General features: G+C 40.4%; 1 long non-coding RNA gene across 1 annotated transcript; it reads right to left on the bottom strand.

Annotated features, from left to right (window-relative positions):
* Nucleotides 1-1,612: 1,612 nt before the first annotated feature.
* Nucleotides 1,613-4,543, bottom strand: LOC117535420. The gene is made up of 2 exons (XR_004567416.1): nucleotides 4,365-4,543; nucleotides 1,613-2,071 (listed from the first exon to the last, which is right to left on the bottom strand). It is a non-coding gene; the product is annotated as an uncharacterized LOC117535420 (long non-coding RNA).
* Between the last annotated feature and the right edge of the window lie 7,180 nt (nucleotides 4,544-11,723).

Genomic DNA, 11,723 nt, shown 5'->3' with positions numbered 1-11,723 from the left:
TTTCTGTTCATACGAGTTTTGCTTAGAAAGGTTCCCCACACCAAGCTGACACCAAAGAACTCACACAGACGGACCCGACTGTTGTGTCGCCTCGCGTCTCCTGCGTCTTGGCCAACAGTCGCACTGGAACACACCGCAAAGACTTCAGCCGACGGCCAAGAAGCACGTACGTGAGTGGCAATAACTCTCCTCACCAGCAGGCGGCAGTAGTGTGTATTCGTCATTCAAAAGAGGCAATAACCGGAAGACAGGCTGTGTCTCAATTCAGGGGTTGTATCCTTCGGGGTACGCAGCCTACGCGGTCGACGCAGGATGCGGCCGGCGAGACCGCGTAGGCTGGACCGAGCGGCCTACGAAATGAGACGGTCTAGCCTACGGAGCGCTTCGTATTTACGTCACGTGATACGCGCTGTTCGGTTGCGTTGCTCCAGCAGCCTGCTAGCAAATTAGCTGAAAATGATCCAGAAACTTTACTTTTATGTTTTTTGGAGATCACCGTCGGAGATGAAATAAAGAGAACCATGGCCAGGTAAATAAGATGAAGCTGTTCCTTTAGCCCCCAGTAATGTTACATTAATAAGTTAACAAATTAATTAAATATAGCTGATGTAATTTAATCATATTATTTCATATTTAAAATAGGCCTAAGTCTTAATTTTTCTGTACTAATAAAACAATGTTTTTTAAAGGAACAAAAGCATGTTGTATAGATTGATTGTTAACAATATTAGTGTTCTAATCTTAATAGCTGTGATTATAACAGTTTATATTCTCCTTCTTCCCCTAAACCTGCCCAGATGATGTCCCACTGACCCCAGGTCAGCACCTCCAGGTCCAGCAGCACCGTGACCCCTCCTCCGCTCTGCTGAAATACACAATTAAACATTTTCTATGACCTATTTCTTGTTCAGGTTCAGGTTCAGGTTATTTATTTGTACCCGTAGGTAGATTCTGTTTGCAGAGAAAAAGACAAGGGTTCCATCCTGACACTAAAAATAAACACAAACAACAGACACATCTCTAATAAAGGACTAGTAAAAGTACAAGTACAAGTATACCCTGCTCAACCAAATCTCAAAACATTTTAAGAAGGAAAACACTAGTACAAACATGGACATTCAAAATTCACAATTAAATAAATAAATAAAAATAGGCATCTGTGTGACGCTCCTATGATGTGTTAATGTGTGCAATAGCTGCTGGGATAAAACTGTTTTTATACCGCTTCGTTCTACTCCTTGGGACGAGCAACCTCCGGCCCGAAGGAAGAAGCTTGAACTCTGAGTGCAGAGGGTGGGAGTCATCGTCTAATATGTATTAATAAAATTAAACTGAAGACAGTTTAATGACCTAGAGATATCCTATTATTCCACTGCTTATGTACACATGTTGTAAATAATCTTTAAAACCTCAGTAAATGAAATAAACAATGTGTTTAACAATTACAATTTAATATTGTATTTTCATCTTATCACAAAGTAGAGGTAAGAATATATCTATCCTCTCTCTGCAGCTTCATGTCTTCTATTATTATAACTTTCATCATTGAGACAGAGGAAATCAATCATGTTATTTAACATCACCAGCAGTAACACAAATATCAGCAAAAGTGTGTTTATGGAGTTGTTTATTTGTATTATATGTGCAACAAGTATATAGAAGCAGCTGTTTGGGGAATCAGACAGACTCAAGCTATAATCGTTAGATATCTATTAAAAGAAAGGACACATACAAAATCTAATTCTGAAAGTAAGACACAAGTGTGTAGGACGGCAGAAAGCAGAGGTCTGGGTGGAGGATGCTCCTGATCGCCATTTTGCTTTCTTCAGCACCACGGGGGGTCCAGCTGGATGGAGCTCTGTCCTGATGATCCGCTGGGGTTAGGGGTCCTTCTTCAGCACCACGGGGGGGCCAGGTGGATGGAGCTCTGTCCTGATGATCCGCTGGGGTTAGGGGTCCTTCTTCAGCACCACGGGGGGGGCCAGGTGGATGGAGCTCTGTCCTGATGATCCGCTGTGCACTTTTCAGATTAGGGGTCCTTCTCCAGCAGATCCATTTCTCTAGAATTGTCCTAATTACAGGGAAAGACAAGAGAAAAAGAAAAAAGTGAATTAATCATATTAAACACAGGGTTGCAAAAGTATTATTGCAAAATGTAACTAAGCATTTCAGACAAACAATCCTTAAGGGATCATTTAAAAATGATGTGCTGTTCTGGTTTAAAAAAACTAAAGAGATGAAATGACAGTCACACGTGCATCGCTTTGACAGCACAAACTAACATCAAGCTAAAGGATGCTGTCTATTTGTGATTGTCTTATTATTATGGGATTAGGATAAATTAAATAAACTTTAAACTAAATAAAAGATGATCAAATCTGGTGGAAATATTGAAAATAGGCTTTTCTTTTAGCCCTACCTCAAAGCAGCATGAGCTGAATACAAAGGTTGTAATTTTGTCCCAAAGTTTAATAAACAGTAAAACATTGGAACATGTCAGAAAAATAAATAAAGCTAACAGCAGCTACACCAGGGTTGCCAACTTTGGGTTCCTGGCTGGAGTGAGATTTTGATATCATGGGTTTAATTACACATATGCGCTCTAAATGACTGCTATCATGTCAGCAGCGGGACCTTAGCATATATATAGGATATATATACAATATATACAAATACACAATATTGGACACAGAGTATAAAGGGCACAAAGTTTCATTCACTAATGAAAGTCAAACACATGTTTTATTGTGTGCCTGTCGCGATAAGCAATTAATTGACTAATCGTACGATAAATAAAAATGAACTCGATACATTTCCATTTACATGAGGATGTGACTAGCAGTTTGAAAGGATGTACTTGAATTATTATTATATGTTATCATTATGTCAGTGGTCTAAAATGGTCATACAACGGTGCCGACAATATTTTCCGGGAAAATGTATCCAACAAAATTCATTATCGTGACAGGCCTATACATGAAACACACACACACACACAAATCTACAGACTTACTCCAAACTGCCAAATATATTAATTAACACTCTCACTCTCGTATACTCTTTGACTCTATTTTGGCCTAGTAGAACAATAAGCAGCCGACTTTTACTTTTTTATAATTTCTACTGGATCTTAGATCTGCGCATGCGCAATACGGGTCGGCAGTTGCGGCTCCAGAGGATTTGTGTTGGATAATCTATGGTAGGGCTAACCCATACAGCGGTGGGGCTCAAGTCAGTATTTGCAATGTAATTACATACACGCTCCCCTTGACAGTGAAACGCCACGCGTGAGGTTTAGATTATTTCCCTGTCTCAATCCAAATTGAACTGTATGAAATAAAAAGGCACATTTGTCTTGTAGTAAATAAAAAGGGCGACCTGGAGCCAATCCTGCAATTTCCCCACAGGTGAAAGAGTTGACCTGCTGAAAACCCAACCCCTGCAGGGGGGTCTGGGGGGATTCTCCCCCAAGAGATTTTTTGAAATACTAACATGAAATACACATTCTGGTACTCTCTTGAGAAGAAAAATAAATACATCTATTACTACACGACATATTTAAAAAATGAATGCCATTTTAGTTTTGTGTTACTTTGTTCTGAAAGCTGAACCTGCTGCTCCTCACAGAGAGAAGAGGGAAGAGGCTGTGAGTTACTTTACATTGTGGATAAGGGTGGATAGCCCCCATTGTTCTGTGTGTCAACATGAAAGACAGCCCACACACCTATCAATCATCAAACCGTGGGGTCTTATTTCATTACGTGTTGATTTCTATCAACACGTAATGTTGCATCGATGTATAGAGATGTACTACAGCAGAAGTATTCTCCGTCGGGACTTACACCGTTATCTTGATTCTGATTGGCCAGAAGACATTATCAAAGATGTTCTATTAAGAAGACGATCACTACGTGACAAAAGTTTTCAAACCCGTTTCTAGTCTTCGGTATTCTTGTTTTTGGCGTGAGAATAGTTTGGGCAGCGTGAGAGCGTGAGATTGAGAGTGAAAGCGTGTGTCACACGCCAGATGCGTGAGAGTTGGCAACCCTGAGCTACACGTCAGGGTAGCATTTTATAAATCCCACCGCACTGTAGGCTATACCGGTCTAAATGTTTTCACTTTGGTCTATGTATGTAATATAAAGTATAACTTATCTATAACAGAGCCAAGATCTCTGTATGACTTTAGTAAACTTCTGAATTGAATAACAAATAAGTGTAAACAATAGTGCAGTACGTCCAGCTAGCTAGTTAGCGTCACATATGTATCCGTATTATTTAACGAAAATGTACGTTGTAATGCCCCTTGGGTTTGACGTGTGTGACGTCAGTTCATTTAAAGTAAGTTAAAACCCAATACTCACATTTATTAGTGATTCCTCCGCTCGCGGCTGCTTTTAAATCCACTCTGCTGGGGAGACCGGAAGCCATTTCATTTGAAAAAAACTCCCTCTTCCCTGCGCGCATTGCATCCTGGGATATGGTAGGTCGCGGAGTGTACATCAGATGTATCCTTCAAATTGGGGAAAAGTAGGCTGCATTCGTGGGCCGCATTCGGAGGAGTCTCGTCTTTTTTTTAATTGGGACAGCCTTCTTTCGGCGGAAGTGACGTGTGCGGTCTACGAATGCACCCTTCTAAGGATGCAACCCCTGAATTGAGCCACAGACTGCGTGATAACCGAGAGAAGAGGAACAGACTGCGTGATATAAACAAACAACAAAAAGCGTGTGCGTTCCATTTTCACTCTACAGCGAGAAGCTCACGGGGCTTTCCCGAACCTGTGTCGAGAGCTGGAGTTAAATGAAAAGTTAATAGTTTGTTTGGGTCCCTCACTTCCGTTTTGCTTCTCATGCACTGATTCGCTAAGCTGAACAGCCAATCAGAGTGATTTATTTGGCCGACTGCCTTTGGATTTTCTGCCAAAAAGGTGTCGGCTTGGTGTGTCCGGGGCTTTAGCGATACTTGCTAATGTAAACACGGACCATATTACTTCCAAAACACGTCACGCATTTCAGTAATGACGTCAGCAAATCTAGATCAGCTCCATTGTACCCCTGTTTTTAGACATGTGGGTTTTTAGACATGTGGGTTTTTAGACATGTGGGTTTTTAGACATGTGGGGTTTTAGACATGTGGGGTTTTAGACATGTGGGTAAAGAGCAAAAGAGAGAGGGTTTTATTTCCTGACACTTTGTGATTCTCCTTACACACCAGGGACACATATTTATGTATAAAACACATCAAAAGGTGCATTTTACATAATAGGTGACCTTTAAAGTGAAGCATTATTCAGCCGTCCACGGAAACAACCAATCGTGTACTGTAGATGCAGATCATGAAAGTTATAGTACTTATTACACATTTTCCTTATTATTCCACAACTAGCCAATGTGCTATAAGTTTTGAAGTTTCAACAACATGTTAAGTTAAGACCATTACAGCAAAATGATCAGTCACGTTTGAAAGTGTTTAATGATTTGAGTATTTTAAGTGTTTTAAGTTCAACATGTTTGGATGGTGATATGTACAGAAGCAGATGTGTAGGCGTAACAAGTTATGAATATATTACATGAAGTACAATGTGGAATATGTGGAATAGTATGAATGGAGAGGAGGGAGATAGTTTCCTTTCACTTTTACTTTAATTCCAACCTTAAATAAAGTATTTTTTTTCATTGAAGTCGATGTTTAGAAAGCCTCCTTGAAACAACAGTATTAAACGCATGGGGCGAAGTATCTGATGCACTTTCAGTAGTCAATCCAGGGACATCTTTAGTTTTACCACGATACAAATCAGTAACATCCACAGACACAATCGAAGGACGTCTCCCAGTGTAAGTCTCTTTTCCTAAATGTTCCTCTTTTCCAGATGAACTCTCCTTCACATCTTCCCTCAACGCCATGATGTTTTTCACTTGGGCTGTGGAAAGTGGTTAGGAAAAGACACAGAACCTGATTTGTTTGACAATCCAACCCACAGCAGTCTGTTTTAAGTCCACTTAAAACTCTTATCTGTTGCCATGAATGCTGGTGGTCCCCTGAGTCCTTCTGTCTTTCCTTATGTCTCTTTTCAGTCTCTTGTTTCATCGCAGCTGTCCACTTTTCACCCCCACCCATTCTCTCTGTACCCCCGCCTACTTGTCTTTCTGTCATTGTAACCTTCACTCTCTGTCTGTCTGTGCCTGTCAGTCTCTCCTCTCTGCTTTTCGCTTTCATCATGGCTCTGTTTTTCTGCCGAGGTGAGTGTTGATAGCTCCCATATTTTTCTCTCAGACCTTTTTTCTCTTCTGCTACTCTCGTCTCGTCCTCCCTGCCCCCTGTCTTCCCGTCCCTTGTATCCTCGCCTGGTCTAAATCAGACGACACATCATATTGGACTACAGCATATTGCCTTTTCCTTTTTTTTTTAAAACCACCGTGCTTTCACAGTGGTGTTGTCATTATCTCTGGCCATTTTCAGGTCAGCCAGGGATGACACACTGTGCTTCAGCGAGGCAGAGCCTCACCTGTCATACTCCAATGGAACGGAAAAACAACTAAATAGTAATAATAATAAAATGTCTCCACTGATCTGTGTTGTAAATGTGATTTCTGTATGATTCCAATCGCTTTTTATAGTCAAAATCAGCAAATTTGCCGAGCTCCGCTACAACTACGGGTAGCGATGAGAAGAGAGGCAGGGACGAACTCTGCCTCACGTAAGCCCACAGTAACTGGCTGGAGCGCGGGCACTAATTTAACGCGGGCACTTATTTTGTGAGCATTTTTCAAGCCAGTTACTGTGGGGTGAGATCTGCCTCACCTCAGAATGCGTCACCCCACAGAAACTGGCTGGAAAGCGGGCCCTCAGCGCATGCCTGCACCATCTCACTGTATGTCACCAATGTAATGTTTGTAGATCCCTTTATTACATTTATCCTCGCCATCCATAGTCTCTAAATAACTTATTTCACGTATATATGATATTTAGGCTCGCTGGTCTCATCATACAACGGCAATGAAAAAAGCACCAGGGGAGGCAGCCACAACCTCTGCCGCACTGAAGGGGGCGCAAGTGAGCCCACAGGTTCTTGTTGCTACTGTTATTCTACACAGAGACGGTAGACACAAACAACAAACTAGACTTTTGAAACTAGAGGAAGATACGGAGGACTTTTACAAAAAAGTAATGGAGATTGTTGTCCAGAAGGATAGCATGGACTTCATCTTCAGGTCAAGGTAAGACCACAATTGTAATGAAAATGGGATCTTACTAAGAAAGAACAATCCAATATTTAGATTGTGGGTATCCTTTTGTTGAACAGTCTGTTTAAAATGAATCGAAGCATCAGACTAAAAAAGCTTTTGAAAATAACCGAATATTTCGATTAAGGTCAAAATATAATATTTGTAAATCTGACTCTGAAAGAGTCAGTGCCTCACCAGCCATGAACCTCACCACACGTCACTGCTGTGCTTGCACTACCCAACTCAACAATGTAAGAACAACAGTGTATTATATGATATAATAGATGTGTGTCCACCATATATTTGTAATACATCTATATTCCGATGTACTGTTGTTATGAAAAACTGACTTTCTTATGGAAGATTTGGATTGACATAGTTTTTGCATCTGAAAGTATGTAATTCCCCTAAAATACATCTTTATCAGGCTTCTTTACCATAACAATAACCATTAAAATGTGCTATAGAGTGCCACAGTGACGCATCCTAAAACCCGGAAGTAAGCTGCGCATGGGTTCATAAATCTAATCGATTCGAAAATTATAAAAGTAGGGTAGACATGTGGAGATTATCCGACTGAACAAAACGTGATCCGTCTCTTCAATGTGTCTCAACCGCTGACCTTATTTCCAGCTATTTTCCAAAATCCTATGGAGTAATCTCATGTTTTAGGATGTGGCACTCTATTAATATACTAATTTGTAAGGCTGTCACAATAGCTGATTTTTACTACAAGATTATCGTAATGAAACGACAATGATAATTATAATGAAATGCTTCTGACCAAAAAAAAGCTAATAATCCTGTTGCTTTTATGTGTGTATAAAATATAAATGATTGACTTGAAAAATGTGGACATATTGTATTTAAAGTTGGATAAACTCTGGGTGTTTCTCAATGTCGAGGAAAGCTGCTCCAGAGCCACTATTTCAAGGATGCTACGTCATTGAGTGCCGCCGAAGGACTGTTCCAATGTCCAGCATACTTGGAATTCTACCGAGGACGGCGTCCTTCGTTGCGGGAAATTTCGAGGCTGCACATGTGTATCCTCCATGGCCTTAAAATCCCCACAATGCTTTGCGCACGGAGCAATTTCCAGATCTTTGGCGGAAATCGCGCTCCATTTAAGGCGGGGCCTCACACATGACGCACACAGCCTGTTCCACCATTCTTCGTTTTCCGAGGCTAGGAAGGATTCTTGCATCGCTTCTGAAGGACCTGACTCTGAGGGACTCGTCCTACCAAGGAAGCGTCCTCGACATTGAGAAACACCCCCTTACTAGCTGTTCCCAAAATGATGCTATTTGTGCTGTAGCCAGATATTTAACACACATATATGATATCAATCTTCTTATGGAATGCTCCCGGACAAAGCTATGAAATTATTATTTTTGTCCAAACTAATTAGTGCAATTGTTTTGTTTTCCATGTATTCTAAATACTTTGTTTAATTTATAGGATAAAGTAATTATACAGATTTCATTTTGATATCATAATGAAACACATACAGACATAGACATATATTGATGCAATATTCCAAGCCAACAACAACAGCAATGAAAGTCACTCATTGTACATAAACAAACGGTAAATCGGCATTTAATGGGTACGGAATTATTTTCTTAGCAAAAGTAGCCAAAGCCAACCCATTCCACTCTTAATTCTCCATTGAATCATATTCTAAAATGCACGTGTTGGGTTTCAAGCATTTTTTTTTATAAACACTACCCAACTGCTTCCAAGAATACCAAATAAAATGTGAAACCTAATCGGTGAGTCTTAGTCTCTGGACCGTGACTGTGAACACCAAGTAATGTCATCAGTGGATATGTACGATATGTACTCGTCCAAAGTCCATCATCATTGTCGGGCGAGCAGTGATTCCTGCCTGGCTCTTGTTCTCTTGGATCCCAGGAGTTCTGTCAAAAGTCTAAATAAAAGAATATACTCTGCCGGTGTGTCCGTGTCTGCCTGATGTAGTCAGAGCATTTAGTTACACTCCTCTCTCCAACATACAGCCAGTAGAAAAACAGATCCTTTATGAAAATCCAGGACAGATCGCACCGTGACAGATTCATCAACATCAGCCTCGTAGATTGAGCCAATTGTCTTGCTATGATTTGATGGCTTCCATATGAGTGGTGTCCTCTTATATTGTAATGGAAACTGCAATCAGGATCGGTGTGTGAACGATGGCTGACATCCTGCCATGAGGCACACTGGAGCATATGGAGAAAAAACTGTGAACAAATGCACACCTGTACGCTTTTACATTCGACTAAACCCAGAGAATAGTTTCACACATACGCCAAAACGCACACCCTCTGCCGCTCTTACTGTTGTCATTCCTCATCTCATATCATTGGAGCGCCGCCAGCTGTGGTTTCAGCCTTTAGGAAGGGATAGCACTGAAGACGTCACTTTTACGGTGAGGTAAAATGGCCCTGTCGTTCCCAATCCCAGCTCAAATCCATCAGCTCCAATCGCTCCTGTCTCCAAAAAAGAAATTGAGGAGAAGGAAGGATGGGGATCAGCTTGGCAGGCACTCAAAATCATTTGGAAAAAACGTCACAGAGGCCATTCCAGGAATAGAGTCCTTAACAGCGTAACATTGAAGAAAGAAAGCCATAAGTAGCATAATGAAAAATAATACACTGTGGGAATGGAAAGATTGAGTGGGTATTAAATTGTGGCATTTGTGGAACGACTGCAACCATATAAAGGGTTTCAGTAAAAGGTCATCTGTGTATTATTATGAAACCAATGTGAAATATCCTGGACACCGTTTAGCAGCAGCATGACATAAACAAGCTGGGGAGCGTTTTTAGTTCCAGGTTTGATGGTAGAATAATAAAAAACAACTCATTATATTGTTCAGTGGAGAAAAGTCCAATCCAATAGAGGCCATTTTAAATTTGAGACCGTACAAGATCTTGGATTACAGGCAGCCCGCTCATATCTGACTGTTTTCATTCAAAGATCCATAAGAGCAGGAAACACAATGTTCTTTTGTTGTAAGATGTTCCCCATCCCCCTTTCACCAATTTGTCTCTTATATCTATTCTAAAACGAACAAATTAATGTGTTGAATTCTCAAAAAATAGACAGCTGCTTCTGTGAAATTGTGTTAATCAGAGTTGATTCTAGCGCCTCTGTTCAGTTTTAGTGGTTTACACATGACACAACATACAGATATGAAACCTGAACATGAGCAAAGCATGTCCTCTTTAAAGGATGGAATCAGGTCTGTAATGCTCAATATGTACTTACCCTCTACCCCCTCTATTGTCATTTATAAACACTTTTTTCTAAATAGAACCGTCACACCAGATGTGAGGTCAAAGAAAGGCCCTTTTTAATACATTTGTGTTATCAGATTAGATTAACCCTTAGATGCCCTTAGAGCAGGGGTTCTCAAAGTGCGGCCCGCGGGCCAATGGCGGGCCAATGGCGGCCCTCGGAAATGTTTCTGGCGGCCCGCGATAGTTAATGTGACACGCTGAAATGCATGCGTTATATTTTAATCCTCCTTGGTTGTATCTAGTAAGAATTAGAATGGAATTTAAGAATGGTAAAACTCCGCCCCCTGGGTTGTCATTCCTAAATTATGAATGACAGCTTGTGGAAAGTTTGCTAGACTACTGGTTGCATGGCAACTAGGCATCTCGCGAGTTGCGGTAAAGCGGAAAATCTGTTAGTTATCAGAATCAGAAAACGGGAGTTAGCTAGCGATTTTAGCTATAGTCACTGTCTGTAGATAATCCAACTTTGTGTCCTCTGCAAGTTCTTAATGTATACTGTATGTCTAATTGGTTAGTACAATAAAGAAAGGATTTGTTTTGGAATTATTTTGTGTTCCGTTTTTTCTTGGGCGGCCCTCAATCCAATATTGGGTACCTAAATTGGCCCTCACTCATCAACACTTTGAGAACCCCTGCCTTAGAGTGACTGGACCCTACACTCTTCCATAAGTGGGCCAAAAAGGACCCGTATTAGAACAATATGTGTTTTTATGCCATTTTTGTCATTTTGGTTAAGAAAAAATCACTTGTATAATATTTAGTATTATATTTTGTCTCACTTTAGAAATATATTATATTTAATTTTTCACTATTTATCATTTTAGACATTTTTTTTACATTTTGAAAAGAAAAAAAAAATTCCATAGAAAATGCATGCGGGTCCTTTTTGACCCACTTATGGAAGCTTGGGGTAGTAATACGAAAACTACAATTTCTTAAAATGTATACAATTTGAATGGCTTGATATCCAAAAGATGTTTTTTTGAGGAATAGCTGGAATATGAAATGATAACAAAATGTAATTACAAAGATTCTCTAAGAAAATAACCTCACCGGGTCCAAAAAGACCCACTTGTGCATCTCAGGGTTAAGTACGTGTATCGCACTAGCTCAAAGGCAAACTAATCTAAAATCTGTCTGGTCAGGTTGACCTGAGGCATTTGAACGGGGGTCTGCCATGTCTCTCTTACTCAC

The sequence above is a fragment of the Gymnodraco acuticeps genome, unplaced genomic scaffold, assembly GCF_902827175.1.
Source record: "Gymnodraco acuticeps unplaced genomic scaffold, fGymAcu1.1, whole genome shotgun sequence".
Taxonomy (NCBI): Eukaryota; Metazoa; Chordata; class Actinopteri; order Perciformes; family Bathydraconidae; genus Gymnodraco; species Gymnodraco acuticeps.
This window is presented reverse-complemented; position numbering and strand designations above follow the sequence as displayed.